We start from the raw sequence: 20,617 nt of genomic DNA on the forward strand, positions 1-20,617 counted from the left end.
TGAATGCTATCTATCTATCTATCTATCTATCTATCTATCTATCTATCTATCTATCTATCTATCTATCTATCTATCTATCTATCTATCTATCTATCTATCTANTCTATCTATCTATCTATCTATCTATCTATCTATCTATCTATCTATCTATCTATCTATCTATCTATCTATCTATCTATCTATCTATCTATCTATCTGATATGACTTTATTTATTTATTTATTTATTTATTTATTTATTTATTTATTTATTTTTAGTACGGACAGTCAGCCACACAGCACGGTTGGCACTGAACAGTCTCCACCGGCGGCACCACACGCGCCACATGGCACATCATTTCAGCACCACGAACAGCTCCGCTGGCGGACTGAAGAGTAATGCATTATTGAAAGCCTATATCAAACAGCTCTGGGGTGCTGTCTCTCTGCACAAGGGGCTGTGGATGAAGTCGGACTGTCTGCCTTCACAATAGCCTCTAATATGTTAATGGCCGTAGGGGATGCCTGAGGTACCGTCCCCAGCTGCCTCGCCTACCATATGTCAAGCCGTTACGACAGAGCCCTCTATTAATCAGTTGGGGATATTTCATCGATGGCCTCGCCGATATCATAACCCTTAAAGCTCCATCAATACTGCGCCTCGCATCGTCACCTGATCTCAGGTATTCATAATACAGAGGCCTGAGAGAGAGAGAGAGAAAAAGGCCTTCTCTCCCCCCCTTTGCATGTCTGCACCGTTCAAGTACCTTAAACTCTTCCCACCGTGTTACTTCGGTCGTGCTTCTTGGGCCACAGAAAACTGGTTTCACATTATTATTATTATTATTATTATTATTATTATTATTATTATTATTATTCACCATATAGGCAAATTTCGCCCATATTAATCACCTCTTCTGCTTCCGCCTTTGTATCCTTGCGTAGGCCGTGATGGATTAATCGTGGAGCCTTCCAAAGGATCCCATAACTTAATTCCTGCAGGCTACTAGTCAGGGGAGTAATTAATCTATACCGCGGATGTAAATAAAAGGAAATTGGATTCCTGACAGACGAAATGAGCGAGTCTCTGACACCACCTCGGCAAATAATGATTTCGCCACGTTATGGTTACGCGGGGCGCTTAGATTTACGAGCGTACGAGTTTTTACTATGGCTCTGAGCGGAAGAAAGTGAGCCTACTCTAATCGCAGCTGTTAGGCACCCAGGTTAAGATGGATTAGATCATTATAATTACAAGATGACGCGCTGAAGGTAAAAGGAAGGGGCGAAAAACAAAATGCTCACAATTGGCGTTTTGTTCGGTTATTTGTTTAATCTGAACTCATTTTTGTTTTTGATATTATTCTAGGCCAGCTTATGAATTTTCTTCAAAAATAAATAATAAAAGGAGAAGCCTCAGATGGCTCAGTTGATCTAACAATGCGCGCTAAGGTTGGCCTTTGGACGGAAATGTCAAACCTGGGATGCGGATGGGTAGATCCCCCAGATCTGCACTCATTTCCCACTCATATTTGCTCAGTAATCCGCCGTGGCAGCCCTTCATCGCCGGGGACCCGGTTTGAGAGGCGGTGCTGTTGACACAAGGGTATATTTCAATCACAGAGGGTTCAGAGTCAGACGCACAACTTATTTGTCTAATAAATCCGTCATTTAGTAAGAAAAATATTTGATCTTGAGGGGCTGACCTCTTGTCATGTAGCGAATGAGAGATAAAAATGGATATGGACGCATCAAGGATATGCAGGTCGCCTCGCCTTCATAACAAAAAATAAAAACTATTTAGATTTGTATTAGTGTGGAGCACAAAAAAAGTCCTATTGTGGGTGTAGTTGTTTAGATGAGGGGTCGAAAAGTTGCAGGAGAGCAAAAGAATAGACGACGTGATGGGAACAGATCAAACTTGCAGAAATGATGAGTTTTTTTTGTATTTGGAAATAAATTAACGACTAAGATTGGCTGTCTATTGAAGCGAAATTTGATACTTTGGTTCTTTGCTCTGTGAATTTCAATACGTGCTTCAATTGGGACTAATAATAATAATAATAATAATAATAATAATAATAATAATAATAATAATAATAATAATAATAATAATAATAATAATAATAATAATAGTACATCAGCTGTACAATTATAATTTATGAAGAAAAAAACAGGGATAAACCCCTATACATCCTCTTGCTCATTTTCATTTTGCTCTTCCCAAAAGATCTATTTATAATTACATGTCACAAAAAACTCTTGTCAAAGTTGGAAAAAGTTCCAAAATTAATACTTATATAGCAACCAACCACAAATTGAGTATTAATCAATGAGCCATGATCACCCATTCAGTTCTGTTTTGTGTCACATCTTTGCACCATGAAGATAATTAGTAGGGTACCTATAAACTCAACCCACAAGATACCGGTTGGAAATGTACACAACATTCTTTCTTAATGGCCCAATGGTCAAGTTTCGTCCAAATAAAAACTAAAACAAAAAATACAAATCTGGAAATATGGACGGTTTAACCTTCGTACAGTTGTTTGAACTCACCGCTTGACAACTAAACTGATAAAGTGCGACACTAAAACATCAAAACACTTGTCAGTGTCTTCACGTGATCATGGCGGGATGTTTCAACTCGTTCTCAAATCACGTCCCGCCACCTAAATGTCACTTTATGCTAAACCTGCCTCACTCCCTAAATGTCACTTATTTCCCAGTCCTTGCCTTCAAAGAGCCGCCGCGGCCCCGGGCGGAGTGCTCTTTGAACCCTGCTCCCTCTCGTCATTACTCGCACGTGCATCAGCAGGTAGGCGCGCGAAAAAAGAGAGGGGCGCGCGACCGGAAACATAAGGAGGGGACGAGGGGGGACATGCCATATAAGGAGACCCAACGTCAGCGTCATCGACGTAAACTCAAGAGAAGCGACAGGAGTTTAAAACTAACGTTTTGTTTAGTGTGAATCTACAGATTTGTTGTTTATTTTAAATACTTTCCTTTAAAAAATAATAATAAAATATAGGACAGGAACTTGAGTACTCTGTCTATGAGAGTCAGGCTCAGTAAGGTTAACAAAAGGTGAATACCTCTACAAAGTTCATAATTCTTTAAAACGCGCATGCATTCTATTGATTCTAACCTTGACTACACAAGCTAAACCTAAATCTTACAATAAGTAAGCACAATACTTCAGAGCAAAAAGAATGTATGTAAAAGAGAAAGGCCTCATTCCTTTTTTTATGTTGCAAAATATTTTTTTCTCTTCTTTTGTTGCAAAATGTAAAATAAGAAATTAATGCTTGGAGTGGTGATTTGTGCAGGGGATGAATGAATTACTTTTTTCTACCACCACGACGACTTTGTTTCGGACCTGTTTATGTCGCTGTCCTTTGTGCTGAAGTGCTTTGCAGAGTCCTTTATAGGGATAATTTCCAGTATGTTTCCACTTAATGAACTTTGTCTTAGTTTCTACTATCAACTTTTCCATTTGTACCTTTACGTACACTATTGAGCCATCAAAATCCTATTTACTGGTGTTTCGGATTCATCCATAACTCTTGATTCTGCGTGGTTTGCTTTGCCCATATTTAAGGTCTAGACTTTCGTGTGGTGGGGAAATGTAGGGGCATTTCATGTTGCTGACAGGAGCCAGGTCCCCATCGGAGAGATATTCAATATCTTCCTCTGTACTCATGGACTTCGATAATGAGGAGGGTGTCGGCCACCATTTGCCCGCCGCCACGCCATCAAATATTCATCACTGTTGATTAAACAGCCGGCAGCTGCCGATCGGCCGGGTGTCAAGTTTGTATCCAGCTACCTCTGCATACGTTCAACCACAATACAATACACGGGGCCCCCGAAACGCTCGCTGAAATTGCACATAAGTTCACCGAGTGTCTTGGCTGAACGCGTCTGTGGAGGGGTGAGAGGTTTGTGAGGTGAACTTCGCACGCTCTCTCAAAATAAAGCGAGGCTTAAGCGGACATTTACGTTTACATCCCTTGACTATCAGCTAAAATGACAGAAAGAAAAATATATGTGTGTGAGTGGATGTGTGAGAGGTTACAGTGAGGCACCGTAAATATTTCATGAGTTGTTAGAGGTTGGGGTAGACAGGGAGGACTGCCCGGGAAGGTTGGTTCAACTCATTTGCTGAACTCGAAGCATACAGGGGAACAAATGTTGATGCGCTCTCTCTCTTTTTCTCTCTCTCTTTCTCGCTCTTCCTGCGTCTCTCTTTCTCTTTCTCCTTTTCTCTCTCAATGTTACGCACGCACGCACACACTGAAAATCTGAAATATGTTAAAGTAGTGGAGCAGCAGCGATCGTAAGACTTATTTTTAGCCCCTCTTGTTCTGATAATATTCTAAAGATGCAATATTCAATCACAAAGGGGCAGAAGTCTAATTATATCAGGCTCTGGAACTATAACATTTTTTAAAATGCATTTTCACGGAAACATAATGGCTAAATTATCCGGTTTCACAAAACCCACAAAACTGATACAGTTTTTTAAATGAACATTTTCATTCTCCATTCTCTAGAAGTCCTCAGTCTTTTCAGACCAAACACAGAAACATAAACCTCAGAACATTTTAGATTCTGGACAATTTAAACTTTACGGATTAGATCGTCCAACTAAATATCTTTATTAACTTTTTTCTTCATCCCTAAAGTAGAAATCTGAAACTCTATCTGAAGCTAACACCCACAGTCAACTATTTTCTATTTTATTTATTTATTTATTTTTGCATGATCCTAGTTTATAAATGTCATAATATTTCAAGTACCAAAAAAAACCAGAAGGATGAAAGCAATTGAAACTCCAGTTATCCAGAATAATCACTTTTCAAATTGGTAGACAAAAATAAACCAAAACAAGTAGCATATTCACAAGTAGAAAACCTTTTGACAGTGAGCTTGATTAAGAGTTTCATTTTTTTAATCTTAGAGTTTAAGAAAAAAACAACAACCTTAAAACCTTGAAAGAATGAAACAAACAAATCTCATGTGCCATTTCCTTTGGTTTTCAAAGCAGATAAAAAATTATAAAACACCCACTAAAAAAGGAATATTTTCATTAATGTCTACCTGAAATAAGAAAGCTCAAGAAGACTCATCATATTGAAGTATATCACTGTTCATGGCTTTAAACAAATAACTGCTTGTTTTCTTGACCAAATATACAATTTGCCCAACAGAAGTGTAGCCACTTATTGGTGACACTGAAAAATGACATAGCAAGCACTTTAGCTGGAGCTTCATGACAGTGGACACAGATATCCCGTCCACCATCTGAAACACTCTGCATTTAAAACACATTTTACTCTACAATATTGAAATGTTTTGAGTCTTTTTGAGGGAATAAACAAACCAAGGCTGATGGATGATGATGCAACATGTTCATACCTCAACAAATAGCTTGACAAATTATGGAGAATATTTGACTGCAGATGCTGACTACTTTACTCCTCTTCCATCCACCATTGTGGATAGCAGTAACCTGAAGTGTCTTTTTTAGAACCAAAGGCCATCTTGTTTTGAGAAAACTAACCTCAGATGAACTTATGAGGCTTGATTTTACTGACAGTGTCCCTAGAATAACATCTCGAAAGCTCTATTATTGCTGAGCAGTTTGACATGGACATGTGGAAAAAAGTGAGACATACATAGTCAATGCATGACTTCCATTTTTTGTGACAGCTGTTTGGAGAAATGGGAGATCCGACACAAGCGGATATCAGAGAAGCAATCCGGTCCAGAAAATACAACACATGACCTAAATGCTTGTGGAATTTTAGAATATTGCTTTGTAAATTATTGGATGTGTAACAGAGCTACAGAGTATTTTAAACCACTTCCTGAGGTGCTGGTTTGTTAAGTCTCCATGCTACTGCTCTCATCTCTTCACGTCCTCCTCCTCAGTGGATAAATCACCACATTAATCTTCACTTTCCTGATTTAAATTTGAAGTGCAGGCTTGCCTATCACTACTTTTAACTTGAGTGGGCATCATGTTCTGCTCTTGTACCTGGGCTTAGAACTCCAGATGGATCATTGTTTTTCTGCATTATTTGTTTGCATTTATGAACATTTTACATGTTCAGTAAATAATATTTGGGATGCTGCAAGTCAGACATCGCTTAACGGAAAAAGGAAGCACATCAGCACACCGGCCATTGATTGCCTTTCTTTGATCTTGTTAGGATCTGGTTACATAGACTGGAAAATGACTCCCTAAATCTCATTGCTGGAATGCATGAATAACAAAATGAGCTTTTTGATGGACACCTTAAGAAAGTGGCACCAGTCCGCCCCTAAGCACAGAACTGAGAGATGAACCATTGGTTGCATTTCTGCAGCTAAAACATTGAATCAGACATGCAACACTTGAATCTGTTAGCAGAAGAAAAACAGGTACAAAAACTCCTTCAACAACCTTCTCCAACAGATGTTGCAGCTGCCTTGCGTCACTATCACACAATGCACTGTGTTATAACTATGATCACACCCAAGAGACTCCACTGAGTGCCTCCAGGATCTCATGTTAGGTTTCAGCCATTCCTTGACATCTTTCATCAATACCACATGTTCTGACAATGATTATGATGTCCTCAGTGGCCTGGCTTCACACCTTGCAGGTCACATGGTGGCGAAATCAGCTCTGCTGCTTATTACTCAGGGGACCTCATCGACTCCTCAGAAGACTGACAGCTTTGACAGGTGGAGCTGGAGTCGGCTTTGACAAACTACTGATTAGGCTGTCACTCCGAATAGAGGAAAGCCAAGAACTATGTAAAACTCATTCACTTACTCACTCACTCACTCACTCACTCGCTTGCTGCGAGCTCAGACAGGTAGCTGAACGAATGCATCACCTCATCGAGCTGCATAGGTTGACACGGCTAATTATGCTTGAGTAATAAGCAGCAGTCACATTGATGTATCTCAGCAAGAGTTTCAAAGCACAGGCTCGGTTGCCTTAATGGAATCAATTTGTCCTTCAAACCCCTTGGAAATTGGTAAATAAAAACTGACTTGTGTTTGGATGTTGTGAGAGTGACGCCTGAACATTGTGTGCTAGCGTCGCCTGAAGCAAAAAAAAATTAGCGGCAAATTGTGTCACATAGCAGATTACATCCACATGTACATGATTATCAGCGTAGTGAAATAGTTCGCATTGAGGGGGGGGGGGKGGTAGTGCAAAGAGATTGAAGTTTGTTTTTTTTTAATCCAACTTAAAGTTGGATTTTTTCTGTAAAACGTCTATGTGTTATTCCCAATTATTAGAAATCCAAAATCTTGAAAGAATAAAGACGAATCATCTGCTTAACTTCTAACAACAGCGGGAATCAGATACTGACATGTACTACATACAAATATGCTTTTTTGTCTTAGTGTCATAAAATGAGACTTAGTTCAGTTATGATTGCCAACATTTCCATTTGCTCCATGTCAAAAATAATGGCAGAGACCTTTTTTTGTATTACATACTGCTAATTTAAAAGTGTACTTATTCTAAAGTTTTGAATAGTTTTAGGAAAGAGCATAAAGGGATGTTGCTGATTAATTACAACTGTTGATTAATTCTCTAATGACTTTGATTGACTGCTACTCCATTTCACCTACCTGGGCTGCATACTACCTTCTCATTTGTGTATTCTAAGAATGATGCTGTCTGAAACAGTCAGGATCCAAATTTCTGCTACTTATTGACCATCGTCACACGGCTTAGTAGCGAGGGGAGGAGGTGCAACAGTCTGGGGAGAAGGGAAGGTGAGGAGATAAAGTGTACCACTGAATAATTCAGAACAAAAACACAGAGGAAAATCAATCATGTGGCCAAATCTGGTATTAATAGCCAATTCTACTAATATTAGGAAGGATGTGTTTGAGAGAGGGTTTATGGGACGCGTCGAAGGCGTTTTGTGGATTAACTGACTCTGAACTCACTATGCTCTGATTTTATGAGTTTTAAAATAACCATCTGCTTAGAACTGTAATACTGTCCATGTTAGACACTTTAGAGTTACTAAGTAATTAGCACTACATTGGATTTTATAATTGCCAATCATGTACCTTTATTGGTCAATTACCTACCCTAATCAAGTGACTCAGCCAAATGTAACAGTCTTATTATTACTCAATTAAAACAAATGCTCTCTGAGGTAGGGGCTTTGAGGCAGAGAGGAACCGGGGGTGTGTGTGAGGTGTTCCCACTATATCACCAGGTAATTAATATTTTCATTAACTCTCTCTCTCTGTTGAGCGCCGACCTGCCTCTGATCATTTCATTTCCCCTCCATGGGTTCGATACCGTAGTGGCTCCATAATTAGTTTGATTTACATCTGCCTCCTGTAATGAAGGAGCGAGGTCGCTCCCTCTTCTTCCCTACGCCGAGTGCCACTGCTCCACTCGCACTCCTGCTACAGCCAATAAATTCGCCGGGTTGGACATGGAAGGAATAGGCTTCGGTGTACAGAGACGGCTCATGAACAAGAAACAGAGACTTGGTTTATGAAAAATTCACGGCCAGATCTTTGAGGGATTGTGGAAGGGCTTGTGTAGGGAAACGTTGCTTATTAATGATTGAAGTCGACATGGATGGTTCTTTTTCTGGCTGAAAACCGAAGTGTCCTACATGGTGCTGCGTAGGAACCACTGGGATTAGGAGCAGTGTTGTCACAGATGAAACTACTCACTATCAAAGATCTTTTGGCTGACCTGATTTGCGTCAAACATTTATGATCAGTGTGTCAAAATATATGTTATCGAGTTACTTAAAAAAAAAAATGTACGGACAGTTCAAGGTAAAGCTCCACTTTTGGTAAGATATTGATCATGGGTAAGTGAGAGGAGATGTGATGGATTTTATTTAAACCAGCACATGCGATGCAGTCCACTGTATGAGCTCCATGACTTAAGCAGCTTTACACTCAGCAGGATAGCACAGGAGAGCAGATGAATGATTTCAGCATTAATAATGCTCCATTGATTATTGTTCTGCTGTTTAAAGGTGAATGGCAAAGCTTTCTGAGCAGCAGGGGATGGAGAAGTCTCTGAGAAGTGTCTCTGAGAAGGCCTGATTTACATTTTGGAAAGTGCACCTGATTCTCAGGGGGTTTGGCTGTCGTTTTCACTCGATACTGACGGTGAACTTTCTTTGTTGTGGAAGACTCACCAGTCCTTTTGCACACAAGCTGCAATACAGTTGCTGTAAATTCACATATGCTGCTGAAAACCAATGTGTCCAAATCCATAGCTGTTCATTCTCCGGCTATGAATACATAATAAACAAATTCAATATTCTGATTTCAATAGTTCAAGAAGGCTTTAGGTTTATTGTTGAATAGTCTGCCCTGCAATAATACCTTATCGTTTTACTTGACATGTTATTCATAGTCACCATTGGACTGCCTGAGTGCATTTCAGAGGGCAGGAACTTTTTCCAAAGACAGAGACAAAACCTTGGTCAACAACTGCTCTCCAGCCAGCTACAAGTTAAGTTCATCTCAGTGTCACGATACCTACGATATCTAAAAAAAAAAAAAATTATCAGCATAATTCACAAGCGGCAACACATATAAATAAAAATAAAAAGTGAAGTTTGATCCTGCAGTGTTAGTTCCAAGAGGTCAACCTCACTGTAAATATGTAAAGCAGCTTCAATTATAAACGTAAAAAAACAAAAAAACAAAGGTTCTAATCTTATTCTCTTGAAGGTCCAACATAATTGTAGCTTAAGCACTGTATTTGATATAAGTAAACTCAAACTCATTCATAAATGAGTACAGTAAATCCTTCATGTTGCGGCACACATCCAACTCCTTCACTTTATGTTGCTTTGATGCTCTTAGGGATTAAAATGCGTCGACACACCTGCGATAAATGGTGCTAACAGGAAACACTGCATGTTCTGGCTGCGGGTCTCATATGGAGCCAGAGGCAAGCGGGTGGAAACATAAAGATAATCTTCAGTGCCACATAAAAAAAGGAAGCCAAATTAGCAAGCTAGCCAGACAGTCCATCGCAACATCTCTCAGGCACATTTAGCCAGCAATGAATGCAGCCCTGCCTAGCATTTCCCCTTACTCAATTATTGATGGTAATTATCCCAGTGTGCTTAGTCTGCACCATAACAATATATTTTTAAACAAGAAACAAGTCACTGCACATTCTCTCAAGTGATCATTCCTGTGTTCTCTTTATTCTCCTCTCGATAAAATAATCGGTAGAGGGTTGAGTTTTCACGACGTGGAAACAAAGCCGTTGGCCTGTCATCTGTTAAGAGTAACCATGATAAAGGTGCTCTCTAAATAGTAACATATGTTTATTTATGAAATTATTTAAAGGTACTCAGGTGAAAAAGACAAAGAATAATGTGTGTTTGCTGCACGAAATCAGTAGCCAATACCTCATTTGTAATGAAATATTGCAAAATGGCTGAATCAATCAAGCAATTTGAATGAAAAAAAAATCACCTGAAAAACAGCAATGTTATATTTTTTGTGGCAGCTTTCCAAAATTATTTTGTGACAACCCCCCCCCATAAAACATCACATACAGCAGCTTCACCATTCCCATGCTGAATATTTTCACCATTCAAACAAGTCAAACTATCACAGTCTAAAAAAATTTTCCCCCAACAAAAAGCATGCAAACCTTCACTTTGCTAAACATACAAGCACAACAATATAACAAAATCTAAACAGCTTTCTCTCTCTCTCTGTCTCTCTCTCTTTTTTTCCTGGCTAAGATCTCGGCCTTACTGTCCTCTATTTCCCCTTCCATTTCAGTGGAAGGCCCAAGCTTGCCGTCTTCCAGCGCCGCAGGGCATGGAGCTAGCCAGCGGTGAGTTTCCATCAATTAGTGCACCCCCGCGGCCTCATGGCAGAGCCCACCTTTGACTGCGGTGAGATATTGATTAGTTCAGCTGCACTGTCAGGTCTGGAGTGTGCAGGGCCTGGTGATCCAAGGCCTTCGCCAGAGACAAGATCATGTCAAGTTTCTGACACATGTAGGCTCTCACATACACACCCGTGTGCACACGCATGGAGGTTAGCATGTGTACACATGCAGGTGCGCGCAGACGTGCGCGTCAACACATGGACACATACAAATGCAATGAAACATGCTCTCTCAGATGACTGCAAGGTGTGAGAGAGGGAAGATAAGAGGAGAAGTCCACAAGAGTTGCTTGTCAGGAGTGATGGGTGAGAACTGACAAGTGCTTGTTAGTTTTTTTGTGTGTTTTTTTCCTCCCTCTGCCCAGTAGAGTTGGTGTGAAAACAACAAGCTGCAGAGCCTCCGCACTCGCTCAACTAAGGTACAATGTGATAATACATATCCACAAGACAACATAAACGGCTGCTGAACATGAAGTTCAAAACAAGCAGCGAAAAAAAAAAGAAGAGATATTTTATTCAGGTTAGAAGTGGTAGATAGGAAGCAAAAACATCTCCTGTCAATGCATGACAGCTATTAGATGGGCACGGACATTAGTCTGTAATGTTCAGAAACACAGTGCATCTGCATGAATGAATAGCACTTTAACTTTTCTAGTGAATGTGGCAGTAGAGTAAAAACGAAAAGCTGCTTGCCCAACCAAGAACTGAAGTTGTTTAAAGAGACCCCTGACAGCTGAAAGTATGGAGAAAAATAAAAAATAAATCTGGATCAGTGCTTCCCCATGTGCATTTCAAATATTGGCAAGACCTGTATATTCATAGGATGGTATTCATTGGTCTTTTGCAGTGATGCAACCAACTGCAACTCCATAGGTATTCGCTCATAAAGAAAAATATTACCATCCACTCTTTGATGAGCACACCTCAGAAAATATTTCTTAAAACCATTTCAAGGCCAAGCAGAGCTACGTTTTTTTTGTTGTGAACCTCAAAGACAAATTTGACTGACCACAGGAGCCTGAGTCGACAACTAGACGAGTGTGGTTTCTGCTTTAGTGCCACGGGGAAGCCAAAAACAATCACAACAATCTCAAAGTGAGCAGGAGAACACAAACATCGAAGGGTCCAATAAAAATGAGTAAATCCAGCATTTTTCTATCAACATTATTTTTGGGAAACAGCATCGATTTCATGTTTCAGCCCATTATTACCTAATCGGAAAACAATCACGCATGCAAATTGTTCTTTAAAAGAAAATGACTCGAGATAGGTTAAATAATAGCCAAGAGAATATCACTTAAATGATGACAGCAGTGATAAATGCCTTAGTTTTCTGAAGCTATTTGATTCAGTGTCAGGGATTAAAAACAAACGACAGGTGTTCATAATATTTATATTAGTTCTTATACAGCGATTTTCCCAATATTGGTGCTTTAAATACTATTTTTAGAAACAAAAGTTTAATGATTCATAAGTTTATTTGTTAAAATATTAATCTTTAAATGGAAAATCAAATTATGGTATCTTTGGAGAAACTGGGTTCCTATAATTAACTTTTCTTTCTGATCACAGAGACTCAACAAAAATGAGTGAACATTGGGAACCGGAAGTGAATCCGTGAGATTGGACTTCATGGTGACTCGGAGCAAAAAGCCATTGTCTGCGATGTTGCTCTGAAAAACAGGATGGACGTTTGGACTGTTGTGGGAAGCTGTATCTTGTGAGGAATTTTCATCCTTTTTTTCCTCTTTCATATTGTTTCCAATATATTTGCAAAAAAAAAAAATCCTGTTTTGTTATCTGTTTATATATATATAAATAAAGATTAAATACTGTTTTTTTTTCTATAAAAGCAAACTTATTAGGATGCAGGATATACATGTGGGCTGTTTGCTACACAAGGGCATAAACATCACGGAACAGTGCATGTGAAAGCAACGCAGATAGTGGGAAAACACACACAAAAACACTGTCAAACGCCTGAGGTATGCTCCACTTGAACGCTAGCTGCAATTAGTCCACAACCAAATGATGAGCTGCATCTGCACTTAATGCATTTCTGTATCTAATCAGTGCAAAGGCTACGGGGGACGTGCAGCCTTCATCTCCTGGCTCCCCGCTGCGTGCCCTGCACCACACCACTCTGTGCAGAGCGCAGGGATGTGTGCACCACTTCCTGTCTCCTCCCTACTTTATCCAAGCAGAACAAAGTTACTGTTAGAGAACTGATCTCCCCCCCGCAGTTTCTTGCTCTCTGTTGGTTAAATAAGCCATTTCACCTTCTTTTCATCCTCCTCGCTCTGCCGCTTACACGAGCCGTCAGCCCATTACGCCGAGATGTTGGGTGGTGCAGCATCGCCTTACATGTATCAGGAGCTCATCTGAGGAGGGTTCTGGAGCTCTGTGTCATGCTGGATCTGCTCAGCAGATGTTGAAACAAATTAGGCCTTCGCCATGCTGACTTTTGCTGGAATAAATTGAATGTGATTCACTTAGGTTTAAGCAAAACTGAGCAGTCTGTCAGAATATTCTTATCTTTCGTAGAAGTGATCAGAACAAGCTGTTCTACACAACCAATAGAAAAAGAGCAACAGCTATGATTGATATAAAATCCATTCATCCAATAAGGACAAGTCCTTAAAACCGTGTGTTTGGTTATTACATTTTAAAGAAAAATTAAAACTAAACACATGTTTTTTTTCTTCTTCCAATTGTGTTTGGTGCAGTTTTTTTTAAATAATCTTTCTGCCAGTGGTTTTCTGATTGAGGTCTAGGAAATCATGCATGCACATAAACATGGGGGGATCATCTGGGCTGGACCGCCTGTGATTTGCAGCAACAGAATGGTGTCATTTTCCTGCCTAAAAAGCAGAGAGTCCTGCCCAAATTGATTGTGTCGCCTCATTGCTTCTGAGGCCGACACGGGGAGAGGAGTGGCCATAATTGAGAGGGAGAGTTAGCAAAACCTTAAATATATGGCAGGTGATATATCATTACCCATAGACTTGACCCCGCCTGACCCGCTCCAGCTCCCATGTGGTCTCCGGCTCGGGGCTGGCGTGCGGCAGACGGAGGGGTCTGCTGCCGCTCAAACGGCTAAATCAACAGCGTCTCGCCACGGCTCACGCCAGAGTGTTTTGCTTGAACGGTTTCATGAAAAACTAATCATCTGTTCATCATGGAGATCAAACATATGTGGGGTGGGGTGGGGGGCAATGATTAGGAAAAGCAATCTGATAAAGCTTGAGGAACCAGTAGTCCAGATATAATAATTTCAAGATTAAAAATGACTGCTCCCTTCTTCTTCTCCCTCCTCCTCATCATCATCACCCTCAGCGCTCCTGTTAGCTGTATCTAGAAGAAAAAGTTTTCTTGTTTGTGACATATGCTTGTTTAAAATGCAATTATTAAAGATCCAAGCCATTCTTTTGAGGATTAATTCCTCTCAATTTTAATTTATTCTTTTACATCTGAGGTTGAAAATACGCATGTATAAAAGAAATTCAGAAAGAACAAAGCAAGTGCCGTTCTTCCAGGATGAGTACTAAATTTTTTATGTCTAAATACTGCCTTTAATCTGGTATGTGATGCTATTTCCTTCTTTCAAATGAAGACCTCATCCAGTAATTACATACCTTATTGGCATGTTGACTACAAGTGCAGAAGTATCTTGTTCTGCTTTTGAAACAAACTCATAAGAAAGACGGTAAAACAGAGGTCAAGGTAATCTTCCTGCACGCTGAACCCCTCCCCAAATCTTCCCCCACAAAACAAGCAGCAAACCCCCCCCCCAAAAAAAAAAAACAATGAGAAAGTTTTTAAATGAGTGGACAAAAGTGGAGTTGCTCCAATGAAACCATTTAAAGTTGGTCTGTGCAATGCTTCCCAGGAGATCAAAGGAGAAAAAGATGATTTATTATGAACAGGGAATCTCTCAGGCTTAAAACAATTATGTGCAGATACCCCTGAGTTACTTAAGCAAATAAAGTGAAAATAAATAGTAGCTATGTAATGTTTGATACACCCGCTGAATGTAATAACATTTTGTCATTTCCACAAAGTGGACTGGAATGAAATTAGAGGTCCCTGTAGCCTGTAATGAAATGCGGTGCCTCCCGACTAATGCAGTTTGTCATCATGTGGACATATTAATGCTCTTCTCTAACTTCCCTTTGACTGATGCTGGCTTCACATGCCAGCACGGACGTCCAGGACTCCGGCTGAAAAATTCCACACAATCCACTTTAACAATTTATAAGATAAAATATGAAATGAACAGCTAAAATAAAAATGACCAAAACTGAAGGGTGAACTGGAGATCCTCTTATGAGACCTGGAATTAAATTTTTAAATGCAATACGGCCAGCCTGTTGACCTCGTTTACAAATGAGCAATTCTCCTTTGTTATCAGGTTGTCACAGCATGATTTAACACTTAGAATTACAGCAAATCAGAATAAGATCCAGCATCCACAGTGTTGAACCTCGCCAGGTGTCATGAAAGTTACTCCAAGGGCGCGTCTCCAGAATTCTGGTTTCTACCGGGAAATCTTTAAGTTCAAGTGTAGTGGGCTTATGCAGTGATTAAAGGAAAACAACAAGTTTACATCTAAATGATAAGTGAAAGTTTTGACGTCACTTATAATTAAAGTTCAGACTTAAATCTGACTCTGGCGTCGCATAATGACCTGACACACATGCTAATGTTTCAAAACTCTCCAGTGTGGCTGAATTAAAAAACGTTCTGCAAATAAAATTCCTCCACAGTGACGCAAAAGACTCATCGCCAGTTATGGCTAACACTTGCAAGTTGTTGCTGCCAACACAAGCATACAAGCAGTTATTAGGTTTAGGGAAGAATAACTTTTTCACATTTAACCAGAGTGGTTTGAGCAGCTTTTTGCCTTGATAAATGAAATCCTCATTGGGAGACTACTCTTTGTATTTTGTTAGGTTTTATTTGAAAAAACAGCAACAGATGCTAAAACTAGTGTAAAATAATAGTAAATAAATAAAAACACCAACAAAACTAATAAAAGAGAAACTTTAGACCTTTACTTTAGAAAGTAAACATTTGAAAAAGGCCTTAAAGTGAAAAAAGTGTCCTAAAATTGTACAAATACGCAGCACTTATTTAAAACCTCTTTAAGCCGATGCTTGAAGAAGCAATGACGCAGGTTTTTGATGATAGCTTTACACATTAAATATTCAAAGGGTAATTGTACACACTGTTATTGGACTTTTTATTGGGATGTATATTATATTCTGCACAATATTGAAACCAGGAAGACCATTATTAGTCAAGACAACAACTGTCAGTTTTCCACATTAAAAATAAAGATGAAATTTTGATTAAAATTATAATAAAAAAAAAAATTAAGATGGTAATTAATCAATTTGTTGCTAATTTTGTGACAGAATATTTAAGATATTAACATTTGTGCATGGTATTAAAAAAAGCGACTGTTTAGGTTGCATCCTAAAATATAATAATGTTGATAATTTACAGTTTTTTTTTCTGCCACTCATCATTACGAGCCTTATTTTCTGAGGACGCAGCTGATAGAAACTTGCTCTCCACCAGAGATGGTGATCAAATGGACCACTGGGTGTCCCACTGGGGCCCAAAAAAGAAGAAATACGGTCGTGTCACAGCAGAGTACACAAATACAAATCCCCAAAGCTGCAGTATCTGTCGCACTTCTATTGCATTAGCGCTCATTACAAACGCAATACCTCCGGGCGAAAACTTGCAAATACACATTTTCAACTTTGCCTGTGCTTGTGTTCTACATTATAGCTAACCTTAAGTGCTCCTCTGGTGGCAATAAGTCCATTTATTGTTACCGTTAGGCAAAAAGAATACCACAGATAAGGCTTAGTGTGTCTAATTTTACTGTCACTCCTAAAAGCCAGATTAGGAGGGAAAAGGGAGGTCATTATTTTGTGCTGCGGAGGCATTGGTTAATCTATGAATAATGTTAAGGGTGAGGGTGAAGGGATGTGCAAAGGAGGGGTATTTAGGTGGAGGGGTGCTTAGATTGTGTTGTCTGGCAGCTCATCTATATTTTATGCTGCCACTCAGAGAAATGAAACAGGAGCCGCCCGGAACAAGGGGGGACCCTCTGACACTTCAAAGGGAAGTCCTATGGGTGGCTTCTTATTGAAGCTAGGCCTATACCAATGCAGACCCACATACGTAACCCCCACCAACCCATGCTGGGACACTGCTGGGGCCTCATTAACCCTTAAACAGACTTATGAGGCGTGCAGCGATGCAGTGCCTAATTACTCCTCTAACACACTGGGAGAAATGCTCCCAATCTGACACATAAACTAAACAACACCCATCTTATTTGCTGGTTGTGTGGATCTGGGATGCTCCAAAGAGCAAGTGAGCAACGGATTGAAAACCAAGAGTTTTCTTAGCGATTGGCAGTGGCAGACGCTTCCTTCCCCTTCTCTCCGTGCTCCCACTCTACCGTCATACAATAGCTGTACTTCATGATTTGTGAAACCTGACAATGATAATGAGGGGAAAAGAAAGATGAAAGAGGAGGAAAGATAAGGGACACCGGATGAGGGGAAAACAGGCACATATCAAAAGAAAGGGTCTAATTGAGGTAACACAGGCAGCCAAATCCACAGCTTCATTTGCATAAAGCAGCGCAGCTTCATTTGGCCATCTCTAACGACGCTAATGTCTTAACAAATTAATTTTGCTAATTAGGCACGCCCAGTGGAACTCACCAGCAGATTAAGCAGATTAAACAAACAGATGCTTATTACCCCTGGGCGCCCTGAGAGGTGCATTTCTAGGGGTATGATTGTTGTGCTGTATGCTCTGCATGCTACACATCTTACATTGTGTGACTGGTACCATCTAACAGTGATGTGCAGGTCCAAATCTAACAGTTTCTGTCAGCTGCTGGATACCTACTGATACACAATAAAAGAACAAAACTGTTTACAAAATAGCTAAAAAGGTTGATATTACCACCACAGGGGCATAAATGTTTTAATTTCAGTACGTAATTCATAAATATTTCTAGTGTTAGGGTAGTGGATCTTTTGTAAAAGAGCTAGGAAGATGTAATTTGAAATTTTATGTAATCAACTGCATGTTTTAGGCAATTGTTGCTACTTTGTAATCAAATCAACATCCTTTTTGTCAAAATTTAAAGTGTTTATTTTTTCCCTTAAATCTTTTAAGTAATAAAGTTTTCATCGGTTTTTAAATTTTAAATCATGTTTCATTTTGTGTGCTCTATCATTCTGAAATAATACTCACTTACTTAAATATATTTTGTAACCCATGGAACAAATATTATTGTCATTTTACTTTTAAACTTCACTGTTGAACATCCAAGCTAATTGAAAAGCCTGTTCACCTTCTCTCCTCTGGAGGCGCTGCACCATTAAACTCTGAGGGAAACGACATGAAAACCTCCAAAGAAGACATGAGCGTCTTCGTCACAAAATGACAACAAAATGAGAGTGGCATCAGATTTGACTATTTATAGGATTCCTCTTTTGTCTTTGGTAAAAGGTTTTGAGCTATTTCACCTTCTAGTGTTAGACTCAAGGGTTTGATTTTGGTTGTATTTACCCAGAATGCATTGTGCTATAGTTTGCTTCCTCCTTTTGGATCAGTTCTTGTCCACTTGCATCCACATATGCATTCAAACCGCTGCAGAGTTCACTTTAATCGATTACTTCAATCACTTCAATCGCTTTTTAGGCAGACCATAGTTCGCTTTTTCACTTTTTAGACAAATAAACTATAGTTCAATTATAGTGGACTGAACACGTCTTTCAGTAAAAAGTGTTTGAAATTGTGTGCTTGCTTCATATTTCTTCTGTTTTTGCGTTTTATCACATAAATAAGTGCTTCATGTTAACAAACTGATTTTAACATCAGACAAGAATAAAGTAAATACTAAAGGTATTTTTAAAATGATCATTTACTTTACTAAAGAGCTTTCCAAAGCAACCTGAACCTGTGAAAAAAAGTATATCCTTTTAGTCTAGTAATGAAATTAATGTGATTAACCACATTTTTAGAAGCTGAATTCAGTATTATTAGTCACACACAGGCCAGATTATTTCAGAACGTTTGGAAGCAAGAAGTGCTTAAATGAAATTTGTTTAACTACATGAAGTAGGATAAAAATCCAACATATTACTAAAGAAAGGTATAGATTTGCTGCAAAGTCATTGAGATGTCAGTTTGGAAAGGTTAAAAAGCCATTGGGACTGAAGCAAACCACGAGAGCCGTTAACCATAAATGGAGAAACCAGGGTTGCCACAGTGGACAACATCTGAAGCTCTGCAGGTCCCTCTGTCCTCAGTCAAGGTTTGTGTGAAAGATTCAACAATAGGAAAGAGCCTGGGCAACAATGGCATAAACCACAGATGACAAAAATAACACAAGGGCTCAACCCACACTTCCCAAACAGACTCTTTACAATCCTCATGGCTTTTGATAAAACATGCTCTGTATTGCTAAGACACCTTCTGAAACCTTCCTGTTATATTTACTGTAAAACACACAGCATTTCAGAACAAATAACATCGCATCTCCCACATATGTACATAGGTTATCCTAAACCATATCCTTGAAATATCAACACCAGTCACTGGTGTTTTTCTTTTTACTCAATCTCCTGTCTTAACTCTGAAGTTTACAACTTCACCACCATCAGAGTCCAGCATTAACATCCCCAGTTTCCTGGCGTGCTGAAGTTTGACAGCTGCAGTCCTTTCTGGCAGTGGTAAAATGAATAGATTACGAGCAGTAATTAGTTATACAGCAAAATCAATGTGCTCTGGGGCAAGACCTGAGGCTGGGGCAGGAGGTAAAGAGGCGGAGGGGGTGTATGCGTGTGTTTGTATGTGTGTGTGGGATGGAGAGACACAGGACAAGAAAAAGAGAATAGAAGGGGGTGTCAGGAAGCCACAAGGGAATGGAGAGAGAGAGAGGGGCTAAGGTTTGGGAAATAAAAGGACACAGCGTTAGCTTGGCATGACTAACAATTACTGCTTGCTGAAAGATTGTCAGAGGAGAGTTTTCACAGCATGCAATATTTTATTTTATTTTTTGCAGTTTTGGCTACCTTGTAAAACAAAACAAAACAAAACAAAACAACGACAACAGCAGGACAATATTTTCCCCTTTCTCAACTGAAGATATTTCAAACAACCCTGATGTTTCTTGTGCCGTAGCTTTGATGAAAAATGTAAAAATGATCACTTTCCGCAGGAATCTGTGAATAAGTAGTCAGAGAAACCGTAATTATTTTTGTGTTTAGCCAATGAACCATTTCCAAAGCATCAGTTTTTTTTAAGCACACATAAACTCCACAATGAACTCTATGAATAACATTGCAGTAACTCCAGAGGTTGTGAGCAACAAAATTGTGAAAACTAAGACATGTCACTTTCAAGAAGAATCTTTCTACCATTGTTGAACTGTAGCTTTATTTACACACGTGTGCTGCATTTAGCCAACGTCAACTGATTTAATCTTCACAAAATTTATTTGCAAGTTAATGTAATCAATGGGGAGAGTGATGTCTACACTGCAAAAAGTCCCCTTTCAAAAACAAGAAAAAAAAGTACAAAAATAAGGTACAATTTTCTTAAAATAAGAAAAATTATCTGCCAACAGAACAAGAAAATTTATCTTGTCAAGATTTTCTAAAACAAGAAAAAATATCT

At 39.2% G+C, this 20,617-nt stretch overlaps 1 long non-coding RNA gene across 3 annotated transcripts in view; it reads left to right on the forward strand.

Moving 5' to 3' along the window:
* Positions 1 to 20,617, forward strand: part of LOC103461988 (uncharacterized) — a 44,888-nt gene that overhangs the window by 246 nt on the left and 24,025 nt on the right. For 2 of the 3 annotated variants that reach the window (XR_001776487.1, XR_001776486.1), the window contains exons 2-3: positions 257 to 660; positions 10,747 to 12,617. This is a non-coding gene — a long non-coding RNA (uncharacterized LOC103461988). The remainder of the gene's footprint in view (positions 1 to 256; positions 661 to 10,746; positions 12,618 to 20,617) is intronic. The other variant, XR_533248.2, reaches the window with a different exon arrangement.

Source organism: Poecilia reticulata, linkage group LG3 (assembly GCF_000633615.1).
Source record: "Poecilia reticulata strain Guanapo linkage group LG3, Guppy_female_1.0+MT, whole genome shotgun sequence".
NCBI lineage: Eukaryota > Metazoa > Chordata > Actinopteri > Cyprinodontiformes > Poeciliidae > Poecilia > Poecilia reticulata.